We start from the raw sequence: 14,383 nt of genomic DNA, 5'->3' as shown, positions 1-14,383 counted from the left end.
GCTTTCTACTGAAGATGCTCTTCTAGATTTTTCTTCCTTTATTTATAAGTCAATTGATGATAAAAAATGTTGTGCGAGCCTCTTTGTAGACATAACAAAGGCATTTGATATGGTTGATCATAGTATTCTAATAAGCAAGCTTAGCTACGCAGGTTTTCGTGGTAACATTATTAATTGGTTTACGTCATATCTAAAGAATAGAGTTCAGAGAGTTAAAGTTGAAAATAATCTAAGTGAACCCAGGCCTATAACCCTAGGGGTTCCACAGGGTTCGGTTCTTGGACCAATCTTATTTTTAATATACATTAATTCAATATTCTCTTTGCCTTTTATTGGTAAAGTAACAGCTTTTGCTGATGACATTGCCATTGCATATGGATCGAAAAATGAATTTAATCTTTTTGCTGATATTAATCACGATGTTTACCTTTTAAGATCTTGGTTCGCAAGGCATAAGCTCGTGGTAAGCAGGAAAACGAAGTTGATGTATTTCAACCTTTGCGGGAAGGAAATACCTAAAAACGAGGTTGTCTTTCACAGTTCTATATGTATGCGGCATCGTTTGTGTTCAACTGCTTGTACTCAAAATAACAAAACTGTCAGTTTTGATGAGAAAATAAGACCCCAGCGGGTTAGGGGATCAGAATATACCCGCGGTAGGTATGCCTGTCGTAAGAGGCGACTAAAATACCAGATTCAAGGGGCTGTGTAGCGCAACCTTTCAGGTTGCCAGCGCAATATATGTATTGCTTCTCCAAACCCAATTGTCAACCTCACCTATCCGTGGCGAATCCTGTTTCACTAACAGACGAGGCTCTGGCGACCCCAAGCTCCTCATGGAACTTGGGGGTAGGGAGGGAGGAAATGGCCTGAAGGTTTAACGTGGCCACATAAATCGTTCCCGAGATGGTCGGGCTAGCACCTTAATGGTGCTATGGTACCGGAGCGTATCGGATTTGTATCCGGCAAAGGACCATCACATCGATAACACTCCCCAAAGCCTTCGGGGAGCAACCTTATCGCTACAACAACAACAACAACATGAGAAAATAAGTTGTGACGGTAAATGTTTTGAGATCGAAGTCGCCTCTAATTTGAAATATTTGGGTGTTATAATCGATCAAAATCTAAGTTGGTCATCACATATTTCTGCAATGAAATCTTATATGTTATCTGCTCTTTGTTCTTTCTATAACTTAAGAAAACTGTGTTCCAATAGAATATTGTTATTGGTGTATCATGGACTAATCCATTCAAAATTACAATACGGAGTCAGTTGTTGGGGTGGTGCCTACGCTAGTAAGATCCATCCGCTTTTAATCCTACAGAAGTATCTAATCCGAAGAATATGTAAAGCTGGTCGTTTAACACACTCTATGGAGCTATTCAAAAAATTAAATATTCTTCCTGTGCGGCACTTATACTATTTTTAGTTTTAAAATTTTTTTTTATAAGGAGCGGGTATACGCAAAGCCCAATATACAACCTTTACAATCTGAGAAATAAGACGTTATCTCAAACAAAAGTTCCTAGCTTTCGCACCACACTTTTTCGTAACTTCTACACCATCGTATCACGTAATCTATATAACAAACTACCTGCTGAGATACGACTCATTAGAAGGCTAGCAGCGTTTCTGAGGGAAGTGAAACAGTGGCTACTTGGTTTCAATCATGAGGGCATTGAAACTCTTTTGAGACCTATAATATTAGTACATGTGTCCATTAGCATCGAGGTGTTTTTTTTTTTCTTTTTTCTTTTTCCATTCAATGAAAGTACCTTGACATCTCTAATTTTTAAATTTTTTGTTTTCCTTATACATATTTATATCTTTTCAATTGTAAGCAATTAGTTATAATTTGTTAATATTATGCGCCCCATAAGCATTTATAATACTAAACGAATGAAATGGCATTACCTCTGCTCTTTGAATGAGCATCTAATGTCATTATCTATTTTCTTATTTGTATTTTTATTTCATATTGTAATACTCTAGAAATTGTAAATATTTACGAGAAAATAAAGACTATACCATACAATACAATACAATACAATACCTTTATGGCGATATCTCGAAAAGGCGTCCACCTATAGAACTAAGGCCCACGCCCTTATAAAATTTGATACCCATATTGTACAAACGCATTCTAGAGTCACTCCTGATCCACCTTTATGGCGATATCCCGAAAAGGCGTCCACCCATAGAACTAAGGCCCACTCCCTTTTAAAACACTAATTAACACCTTTCGTTTGATACCCATATTGTACAAACGCATTCTAGAGTCAACCCTGGTCCACTTTTATAACGATATTCCGAAAAGGCGTCCACCTATAGAACTAAGGCCCACTTCCTTTTAAAATACTCATTAACACCTTTCATTTGATACCCATATAGTACAAACAAATTCTATAGTCACCCCTGGTCCACCTTTATGGCGATATCTCGAAAAGGCGTCCACATATAGAACTTAGGCCCACTCCCTTTTAAAATTATCATTAACACATTTCATTTGATACCCATATCGTACAAACAAATTCTAGAGTCAGGCCTGGTCCACCTTTATGGCGATATCCCTAAATGGCGTCCATCTATAGAACTATGGCCCGCTTCCTCTTAAAATACTCTTTAATACCTTCCATTTGATACACATGTCATACAAACACATTCCAGGGTTACCCTAGGTTCTTTTTACAACATGATGATTTTCCCTTACTTTGTCTCCACAGCTCTCAACTGAGTATGTAATGTTCGGTTACACCCGAACTTAGCCTTCCTTACTTGTTTTTTTGTGCTTTCACTATCATGCAAATATATATTCACAATCTCAAACTTCACTCTCTCTGGCAAGCGATGGCTTTTTCCAACTTTGTTGTAACCGGCGACTTATCCATTTTTACACCCAGCTTTACTTGTACACATGGTTAGGTTAGGTTGGGTTGAACTGGCCGGTCCATGAGGACCTCACATAGACTGATTGAGTCCGTAGTGTTACCAGAAGTTTGTTTTAACGACCAAACTGAAAAACCCTATCAAAAACCAGGACCTATGTTATAAAATAAGTCCGTCCTCTGGCAAATACTAGAAGCTTCCTGGGACTTAAGCCACTTGCTACTTCTAGATCTGACGGCTTTATCACTCCTAATAGCTGGAGTCTTAGCCTGGCAAGTGCAGGGCACGAGCACAGAACGTACTGGATCATTTCCTCCTCCAACCCGCATTTCCTGCATCTGCTATCAGTGACCAAGCTTAATTTAAAGGCATGTGACGCCAGAAGGTAGTGTCCAGTCAGAATATCCGTTATGAGTCTACAGTCGTCTCTTTTTAATGATAGAAGTAACTTTGTTAGTCTAAGGTTGTAAGACCTACACATAATTTTCGACACTTTACAGCCCCGCGCTTGAACCCACGCCTTTCCCGCTTGGTCGACCATGTGCACCTCTCGCCTTCGCTTAATCTCGCCCAGTCTAATTGGGAGCTCTACGGAGCAAGCTTCAAGGGATGCACCCTTTTTAGCCACTTCGTCCGCTTTTTCATTCCCATCTATTCCCATATGCCCTGGGACCCAATATAGATGTATGCTTCTCCCTGTCCCGATTCTCTCCAGAGACTGCTTACACTCTAACACGCATTTAGATACTGTGCTATGCGAGATCATTGCCTTAATTGCTGCTTGACAGGGTATTATAACTTTGGTTGGATAACGGTTGGTTGTACAGGTATGGAGAGATCGAGATAGATATAGACTTCCATATATCAAAATCATCAGTATCGAAAAAAATTTGATTTAGCCATCTCCGTCCGTCCGTCTGTCCGTTAACACGCTAACTTGAGTAAATATTGAGATATCTTCACCAAATTTGGTGCACGAGCTTATCTGGGCCCCGAATACATTGGTATTTAAAATGAGCGAAATCGGATGATAACCACGCCCACTTTTTATATATATAACATTTTGAAAAACAAAAAAACCTTATTATTTAGTAAATAATACACGTAGAATGTTGAAATTTGACGTGTGGACTGATATTGAGACTCTTGATAAAAACTTAAAAAAAAAAAATTTAAATGGGCGTGGCACCGCCCACTTGTGATAACATCAATTTTACAAATTAATCATAAATCAAAAATCGTTAAACCTATCGTAACAAAATTCGGCAGAGAGGTTGCCTTTACTAAAAAGAATGCTTTGAAGAAAAATTTACGAAATCGGTTAAGGACGACACCCACTTTTATATAAAAGATTTTTTAAAGGGTCGTGGACGAATACAATAAGCTATATCTTTGCAAAAAAAAAGCTTTACATCAATGGTATTTCATTTCCCAAGTGGATTTATAACAATAAATAGGAAAAACTTCAAATTTAAAAAAAATGGGCGTGGTAGCGCCCCTTTTATGAGTTAGCAATTTTCTATGTATCGGGAACCATAACTCGAAGAGAAGTTAGTTCAGAATAGAACCATATGTATATGTATGTATTATTACGCAGCCTTGTAACACTCTTAAGCACACAAAACAAACAACAACAGCATTTCAACTGTACAGCTGGGAATGTAATGTTCGGGTTCACCCGAACTTAGACTTCCTTACTGGTTTCTAGTAAATATGAACATTAGAGTGTGTGGTTTTAGTTTTTTATTGAGAGAAGTGCTGTTGTTTACAATCGATTATTCGATTAATCGAGCAGCAAGTTTTGATTGATTTAAAAATCGACTAAGTGGAATTCGATTTCAACGACTAAATTTCATTTAAAAATAAAATAAAAAATTTAACATATGCAATTGTTTTTCATAAAAATTAAAATAAAGTTAATTGTTTGCTGAAAAATTTGTTTCTGAAAACGTAGCTGGGTATGGAATTTCTTTTCATATATCGAGGATGCCAAAAAAGGAAGGTGCCAAATGTGTGAGCTGTAGATCGCGAACAATATCTCCACATCGTCTTTACGAACACCTTAAAAATTAGAAATTAAATATTGGAAGAGTCGGATCTGTCCCTAATCGAATGCAAACAACTTCTTATATTCGATTATTTGAATAGTCGATTATGAAGAGAGCATCTCGGCGTGGTATTTTTTATATTTTTATTTTTTTCGATATAAGTTATCTTTTTTCATAGTATAGTGAAATAAGAGGCATACTTTGAGGACTAAAATACTGTAACGAATATTAGCAGCACTAAGGGATACTATCATATCTAAGCCGATGCTAAGCAGTGACTTGATGCACATCAATAATTCAATCATTATGTCTACACGTATGTACGTACACGCAGCGGAGAAGCAAAGCACAAACACATGCATATATCTTATCTGAGGTGCTCACAAGAGAGGGCAATAATTTGTGCAAGTATTACTCACGCGCATATGAGAAGCTATAAACGTAGATGGGGCTGGTGATATTGTAGCTGATAACTAACTCGTAAGTTCTGGAATGGAAAAGCCTATAAGTATGCAACGAGGAAACCAGACAGTATAAAAGGCGACAACAGTAGAGACGCGGGAATCAGTTTTGATTAAGCACGATATCTGTCGAGCAATAGAAATATTATTTTGAAAGTAGTCTAATAAAGACCATTTTGCATTATCGAATATTGGAGTTATTTATTCAACAGTTTAGTGATTTCAACCTTAGTATAAGATTTGAAATAAGCGGAATTGCAGTAAATTCGTTACAATACGTTTAGCAGTGAAAACTGTGTTAAGCAAAATGACTTTAGGAGCCCAAAGGGACATTTGCTACAAATTTGGGGGCGATATTTTGCAACTGCTCTTTTGACCGTTTAATGTATACACTTGCTATATTATATCAGCAGTAGACTAAGCTTTGAGAGATAAGTAGAAATTTTGCTTTTTTTCGCTTAAGTGATAATAGTTTCGATATGTAATTTGAGTGGCTTATAAACAACTAGTCACTATATTATACAGCATATCGGTCAGCATTACATGCCAACCTAATAAAACCGCACTGCGTTTTTTTAGCGCACGCAAACAACCGGCGTTTTTTGCCCTAACCAAAATAAGCATGCGTTGCGACAATGTAAAGCATGTTTGCAAACGTCACGCAGAACAAAAATTGGAAATCGAGTTAGGTTTTCACGCAGCAAATTGAATTTGGGTTGCTCTCATACAAGTTGTATGTGCATGAGACATTTTTGACAGAAAATGACTTGCGTGCGTTTATATTAGGTTGGAATGTTAGTAGGTACAGTAAATAATATTTTATACAAAATAAGCTATAAAGTAAAAGAAAATTTCACGGTAGACCGCTTTGTATGATTTAAAAAAATTATAAGATGCATAAAAATACTCGCTTACTTATGCCGAAATTCCTTTTCTGATGCATATGACAATGCTTTATCGCTTTCTATCATAAGAGATAAATTTAACAAATAAGCAAACAGAAAAATAAAGAACTCATAGACAGCCTTCCCATTATGTCACTTAAGTGGAACTGGCATAGTGGAACTGAAAGTTTTTATTTACCCTTAAGGAATATGACACTCTTGTTTCCTGTTCAAAAAGCCTGACAATCTTGCCATATCCATATCCATACAAAACAGCTGATCCAACCAACTTTATGGAAATCAATGGGCCATAACCATATAAAGGGCATGGCAAAGTTGCCATAGTCATTAAACCTTAGTCATACCCATATTTTCACTAAACCCTATCTATTGGCATCGGTTATTGGTGACATCGCCTAAAAAATGTTACAAAGAAGAAAATGCAAAAAATTACTAACGAATTGCAAAAAAAATTAAGTCACGCAGCCAAATTGTACCCAAAACAAAGTATTACTTTTCAAAAAGTTAATAAATTCACCAACTTAAATACATATTATGGTATGGCGAAAAACGCCAAACCAATTGGTTGGCTATGGTATGTGTATAGCTAAAGGGCTAATTAAACTTCCTTAACCCTAACGCCATAGTCGTAACCATACCCATATCCATAACCATCTCCAATATGATCGATTAAAAATTACAAACATATTTCACAAAAAATAAGTCTCTTAGTCAAAACAATGAATAAAATATAAAAAAATTATTAAATTCACCAACTCAAATATTTTTAGGTTATGAATATGGCGAGAAACTAAAAACCAATTGGTTGGCTATGATATGGTTATGGCGTTAGCGTTATGGTATCGCACCATTAATCGATTACCTTGATTTCCATAAGGTAGGTTCGATCGGCTGTTTTATCTGGTTACGGTTTTATGGTTAAAAGGCACCATTAATTGGCCCTTAAGGTTTTAAAGTATGACACCATTGATCAATAACTTTGATTTCCATAAGGTTGGTTGGATCAGCTGTTTTATATGGATATGAATATGGCAGGTTTGCTACGAGCCTAAAGGGCTAATTAATGGTAAATTATAACCAGATAAAACAGCTGATCGAACCTACCTTATGGAAATCAATGTAATCGATTAATGGCGCCATACCATAACGCTAACGTCATAACCATATCATGGCCAACCAATTGGTTTTTGGTTTTTCGCCATATCCATAACCTAAAAATATTTGGGTTGGTGAATTTTTTAACTTTTTGTATATTTTATTATTGTTTTGGATACGTTTTGACTAAGAGACTTATTTTTTGTGGAATATGTTTGTAATTTTTTGCGCTTTCTTCATTTTTATGAAATTTTCACGATTTTTAGGTTAAGGCACCTTTAATCAATCACATTGGAGATGGATATGGATATGGGTATGGTTACGACTGTGGCGTTAGGGTTAAGGAAGTTTAATTTGGCCTTAAGCCATTATCACTGTCAACTTTGCCTGGGTCTTAAGAGCCGTTTTCATCATCTCCAGTTAACGCCTACTAGCGCTTTATATGACAGATCATCGAACAATTTCTATCAGAGAAAGGGCCAAAAGAATTAACCGAAGATGGTAAAAACGGCTAAATATATCAAAAAAGTATCTCACAAATTGAATTACATACATAATATTTTTTTTTTTTTCAAATTGACTTCATTTAAATCTATTTCAAACGCAACGTGGTATAAAATTATAATGAATTAAATGCACAATCAATTAATTGCTCATTGGAGGATGACACAATCTGCAGAGTTGTTGTAACCAAATTGTTTTCAAGACTTGCAAGCGTTTAACAAAAGCTCTTTGTGGCTCTTTGTTCGCAGATTCACCTGCTATGATTAACTGTCGAAATAAAACCAAGCCACAAGTGAGTGCGTTGTCGGAAAGAGTAAGTGTGGTGTCAGAGATTGAAATTCATGTACGATTATGAGGTGGGCCACTAGCCGCAAAATATTCCGTTTACAAGTCCATAGTAATATTAGGGACAAGCCTAGATAGAAAGGTGGGCAGCGGGGTCTTTGCACCTTAACTAGGATGAAATCTATCCTTTAGCCTACCCGATCATTGCAGCGTCTTTCAGGCGAAGGTGGCTGCTATAAATGAGGCCGTTCATCACCTGAGGAATACTGTTCACGGCTATAATAAAATTTGTATTTACTCTGACAGCCAGGCTGCACTAAAAGCGCTTGGATCGGTCACATGTAAGTCCAGGACAGTAGAGAAATGCCGCAAATCTCTTAACGAGATCGCTGAGCAAACTTCCTTCAGTCTGGTATGGGTGCCTGGACACTCGAAAATGCCGGACAATGAGATGGCTGACGAACTTGCAAGAGGGGGCACATCCGTTCCGCTTTCGTCGTCCTGGAAGAGATTGAGCATGCCGCTCGCTACATGCAAGCTCAATTTGAAAGGAAGTTTCCTTAGGGAAGCGGGTGTGAGATGGAGCAATCTCGAATCCTGCTACCATACTAAGCTCGTGTGGCCTAAATAGAGCGCGAGATGCACAAAAAGTCTCCTTCTTCTTGGAAGGGGGGCATATCTCTTGTGGTTGGATTTATAACCGGCCACATAGAAATCGGCAAGCAGGCACAACGGCTGGGTACTCCTTATAATGATTACAGCAGAAGCTGCAAAGACGAAGAGGAGATAGAAACAGTCAGGCATTTTCTGTGCGACTGTCCTACGCTTTAGCGCAAGAGGAAGGATCTCTGGGATATCCCTTCTTTGACGATCTTTGTGATCTGGCTTAGTTGGAACCTAAAAACTGCCTGACATATGCTGAATCGACCTGTTGGTTTGAGTAGAGGAGAGATCCACGTGATATCACAATGAGACCTTTTGGGCCTAAGTGCACTGGTACTCGCACCGGTGGCCACTCTAACCTAACCTAACCTAGTTACCAGCCTAACGTACCATAATCATAACACTCGCGCCCAAGGTCACTGTCCATGGTTCCTAGCCCTCCACCAAGGCAGAATTGATGAGAAACTAATAGATTGGTTTGCGGTAATCAACTTTACTTTTTAATTCTCTTTTCAGTTTAAAGTTGGACTTGTTGGCCAGAGTGATTTTTTACATGAATTATAGGCTGAAATTCTTTTCGTTGTTAAAACGTGACGTGCTTGCTAAGTAAGTACTTCGTCTTGTCCTCGTTCAACGCGAAACTCATTTTTTGCCTGTTTATCCAAACCCGAATAAGACCAGAAATTTTCCCTCTTGTAATAGATTTTGGCACTAAGATTTAGAATTACCTTCTCCAGCCTCAGATTTAAGAAATCGAGCTACTTGATTTCAAATGACGCGGAAAAACCCTGCCTAAATTTTAATTAATTCTAGCAGAATTTTCGGGCATTGCTAACATCAAGCCGCCGCGTGTTTCAATCAGCATTTGCGTTGGTTTGATACAAACTCCAAGTGTATTTCGGCCATGAAAAGCTTCTCAGTGAAAATTCATCTGCCATGCAGCTGCCGTTCGAAGTCGGCATAAAACATGTGTGTAGGTCCCGTCCCGACTTTCTGAGAGCACGAGTCAACCCGACGGAACTCAGGAGCAATGGGCCATATCTCCAAAGCACTCCGTTCTGCCGCCGAAGAAAAAATTGGTTACCGGCGACCACAGGAAAACAACTGGTACGATGAAATAAAAGACGCTGCCTACAGGGCTACGTTTAAAGCAAGCGCAACAAGAAGAGTGTGTGAACGCTACCACTAGTGAGTTCTTTGCCCAGTCCACAAGAAAGAGCATCCTGCAAACTGCGCCAACTATCTCGGCATCAGCCTTCTTAATATCGCATATAAAGTCCTGTCAAGTGTATTGTGCAAAAGACTGAAGCCCACCGTGAATCGGTTATTGGACCTTATCAGTGCGGCTTCAGACCTGGTTTGACCATCGACCAGATTTTCAGAATGCGCCAACTCTTGGAAAAAATTTGCGAAATAAGAATTGACACATATCACGTCCATTTTAAAGCCGCCTTCGACAGCATGAAGAGAAGCTGCCTATATGCCGCTATATGTGAATTCGGTTTTTCCGCAAAACTTAAACGGCTGTGCAAAATGACGTTCAGCAACCCATCAGCTCAGTCAGAATTGGTAAAGACCTCTCCGAGCCGTTCGAAACTAAACGAGATGCTTACTCCAATCTCGAAAAAGAAGCGAAAAAGATGGGCTTGATGGTGAATGAGGACAAAAACAATTACCTGCTATCATAGAGCAAAGAGTCAACGTATTTGCGCCTCGGCAATCACACTACCTTTAGCAGCCATATCTTTGGGAATCAGCATTAACACAAACAATAACATCAGCTCTGAAATCCAGCGAAGAATCACTCTTGCCAATAAATGTTACTTTGGACTAAGTAAGCAATTGATTGAAATTAATGGCAAACGAAAATCACGCTCTATAAATCACTTGTCGTACCCGTCCTGCTATATGATGCAGAAGTATGGACCATGAAAACATCATAAGAAGTCGCTCTTGGAGTGTTGGAGATAAAAGTTTTTCGAAATATTTATGGACCTCTACGCATCGCCGACCCCAACTTCCGAAGAAGAGCTTTACGCAGACATCAACATACTCCAGCAAATTGAAACGCAACGGTTACGTTGGCTAGGCTATGTTATGCGAATGAAAGATGACGCTCCGGCTAAGAAAGTATTTTTTTATCGGAGTCCACCTATCGAAGCAGAGAAAGGGGCGGCCCCCACTTTGAAATTGGAAAACGATTTAAATTCCTTGTTGCGACCAATTAGCGCCAGTTAGCAGAGCGAAGGAGTGACTGACGCGCCTTTTTGGACGGCCATAACCGTTTAAACGGCTAAGCGTTAATTAAGTAAGAAAGTACCCGCCCCCCCCCCCCCTCATTTGTAGGAGAAATTAAAAGGGAGCACGACGCAAATTGGAAGAGAAGCTCGGTATAAATCTTCTCGAAGGTAAATCGCGTCAATTTTTATTTTTAATAATATTTAACGCTCCTCGCACCCACGCCGATTGGTCTCACTTCTCTTTCTTCTAAGTAACCTCTTTTACTTCTTGGCGTCTCGCATAAAATTTCCATAGTTACCTGGATCATTTGTGCGGTCAGAAATTTTAGTATGATTTTCACAAATGTAGATATCTAATTGGCACACCTTTTACTCATGCAAGCAAGTATGTACATTAGATTGGGTCGATTTATTAACCGATATCGCGCCATCGATTTTTCGATAGGATTTGGGCTCAGGAAAAAGTTCCACTACGCATACCCAAAAAAATATTTTTCGAGCTTGCGAAATTTCAGTTTTTTTTTACTTTCTTTCGACTTTGATTTTTAAGGTTTTTTTCATGACCTACCAAAAAAATTTCCATTTGATTGTAAAATTTTCATGTACACCCTGTCCGACCCAAAAATGTCCGCTAAAAACGTTGGCGATAACAGTTTTTTGAAAAAAAAAATAATAAATACGGACATACGGGTATACATATGAATTAGACAAGGTTGATCATACTATCGTAGTACGCAAGTTAGCCAAGTATGGAATCAATGGAAACTTGTTGAAATTCTTCACGAGTTTTCTATCGAAGAGAAAGCTCTATGTGGCAATTGGAGCCGACAAGTCATCTCTGTATATAAACGCCTGGTCAGATATTCCGCAGGGTACCCATTGTGGCCCTCTATTATTCTTAATTTTCATAAATTATTTGCCCCAGCAATTCAAATTCGCAAAGTGTTTGATGTTTGCGGACGATGACAACTATTTCTGACGATCCGTAATAGCTCTGACTGCACTAACTTGCAATCTGATCTGGACTCTTTTGCCGGTTGGTGCGCAGACAATAGTTTATTTTTAAATACAAACAAATGCTGCGTTGAGTCTTATTCCAAAAAGACAACTGCGACATATTTGAACTACAAACTAAATGCTAAATCTCTTAATCGTTGTCAAGAGATTAAAGATTTGGGAGTCATTTTTAACTCCAAACTCTCTTTTTCTAGTCATATTGACTTCATTGTTGCAATGGCCTTTGCAATGGTTGGGTTCATTAGACGAAACACCAGTGACTTTAAGGACCCTATGACGTTAAAGGCACTTTATATCTCCTTGGTCAGAAGTCGCCTTGAATATTGTTTAATAATATGGAATCCTTTTTATGAATCTAACTCCTATAAAATTGAAAGAGTTCAAAAAGTTTTTACGAAAATTGCTTTACGGATGCTTCACTGGCCAGACGGTCTCCCATCGTATACCAGCAGCCGCAAATTGCTTGGTCTTCAGAACTTGTATTTCACTAATGCTTGCCTATAATGAAATAAACTTGAGCATAAATTGCTCCGATTTATCTAATTTGTTCATTCCATATATTCCACGGCGTGATCTTCGTCATAATAGATTATTCATCGAAATAACTCATAAAACGAATTATGCTATGAATGAACCTATAACTAGGACTATACATCTAGCAAATCGATTCAGTAATGTTCTTAATTTTAATAATAGCTTTTATATAAGTTTAAGCTTGAATTGTTTTCTATTTTTAACTAGTCTGTAAGAAAGCATGTACTTTTAGACAGAATGAATTAAATAAATAAATAAAAAATTAGTAGGTCATGAAAAAAACCTTAAAAATCAAAGTCGAAAAAAGTAAAAAATAAATTTCGTAGGCTCGAAAATTATTTATTTGGGTATGCGTAGTGGAACTTTTTTTTTCCTGTGCCCAAATTAACTTTCGTCCATACAAATCGACCCACCCTAATGTATATGTAGATCTACACCCGTATCAAATAATTTAGATTAATAAACTAACTTACCACCATAATCATAGGGCAAGTAGCTTCATCGTCCGTATGATTCATATCCATTTTTTAGGTTTAATTCAAATCAAAATAATTGAAATATTCTATTGATAACGTGCAAATATTGCGGTAAAAATTTTTAGATAAAATGTTAAAAAAATTTAAACTATTAAAATACTTAATAACACATGTGAAACACCGTTTTATTTATTTATTACTATATTTTTAATATTTTTTTTTTTTTTTTTTTTTGTTATTCACGTTGTCACTGTGTTACGCGGTTACAACTGATCGCTACTCATTCACTGAGTGTTATGAATGTGAGTTTAATCGGTATGCGCTGAGCGAGAGTGAAACCTGCACTGGTTATCAACCGAATCAATTTCGACTATTTTAAAAGTGTTTCTGCAATAAAAAGAAACCTAACGAGTACGATGAGAGCAAATTATTAGCGCCTATAGATAAGAGATAAATCAAAGACAAATTGTTGGTGCTCCACTGAACTGGATATGAGAGCGCGCTTATAGAATGAGTTTGGTTGATAAGGCGATCGGATTGTGGTGATATTGTGATTTAAATTACAGTAAAATCTAAAAAATGTGTCCACCTGTTTATGTTTTGCAATCAATGGATTCGATTGAGTTTCTAAGTCGACGGCTGAGGGAAAGATTACTTTATCTGCACTCCCGGCTATGTCAGACAACTCGAAACTATATCGCGGAATTAGTTCCACAAGTGTCCTTTCTCAACTTAATTCGGTAAGGTTTTAACTAGGATATGCCTTTATCGAAGATAATTCTAATAGTGCATTATTTATCTGAATTCGAAAATTTCGCATTTGTTTATTTATTGTTATTATTTCATCTTAGGCCTTAAAATGTAGTGTTGTAGTTATATCTAAGCTCTAGGCCCAAAAATTTATAGTCTAATAAACCACAAATTGAGTTTGTATTAACATATGTTCATTCTAAAGTCATATTTAGGACTAGACCATGATTCAATAAATTTTTTGACAATTGCAGCCATTTTGCTCCCAAATCGAGTTGACATCCGTTAACTGTGTTGTTATTTACTATTTGTCGAGAAATATTAGTAGCAGAAATAGGAAGCAATTAGTTTACAAAGACCCGATAAGTACTTAGAAAAAAATTTTTTTGATAAATTTTTTTATGATGAATTTATTAACCATGCCATGATCTATTAGTGAAGCTAAACATAGGTAATTTTATGAAAAGTGAGGGCACCAAGAAATCGTGCACTTTCGTAAACCTATGAATGTACGA

The 14,383-nt window shown here is 37.4% G+C and overlaps 1 long non-coding RNA gene across 1 annotated transcript in view; it reads right to left on the bottom strand.

Moving 5' to 3' along the window:
* LOC137238286 (uncharacterized) overlaps window positions 1–13,462 on the bottom strand; it is a 29,263-nt gene extending 15,801 nt beyond the window's left edge. Inside the window, exon 1 of the long non-coding RNA XR_010949147.1 lies at window positions 13,116–13,462. This is a non-coding gene — a long non-coding RNA (uncharacterized lncRNA). The remainder of the gene's footprint in view (window positions 1–13,115) is intronic.
* Between the last annotated feature and the right edge of the window lie 921 nt (window positions 13,463–14,383).

Source organism: Eurosta solidaginis, chromosome 1 (assembly GCF_040869045.1).
Source record: "Eurosta solidaginis isolate ZX-2024a chromosome 1, ASM4086904v1, whole genome shotgun sequence".
Classification (NCBI taxonomy): domain Eukaryota; kingdom Metazoa; phylum Arthropoda; class Insecta; order Diptera; family Tephritidae; genus Eurosta; species Eurosta solidaginis.
The sequence above is the reverse complement of the archived record's forward strand: the minus strand, read 5'-3'. Positions and strand labels throughout refer to the sequence as shown.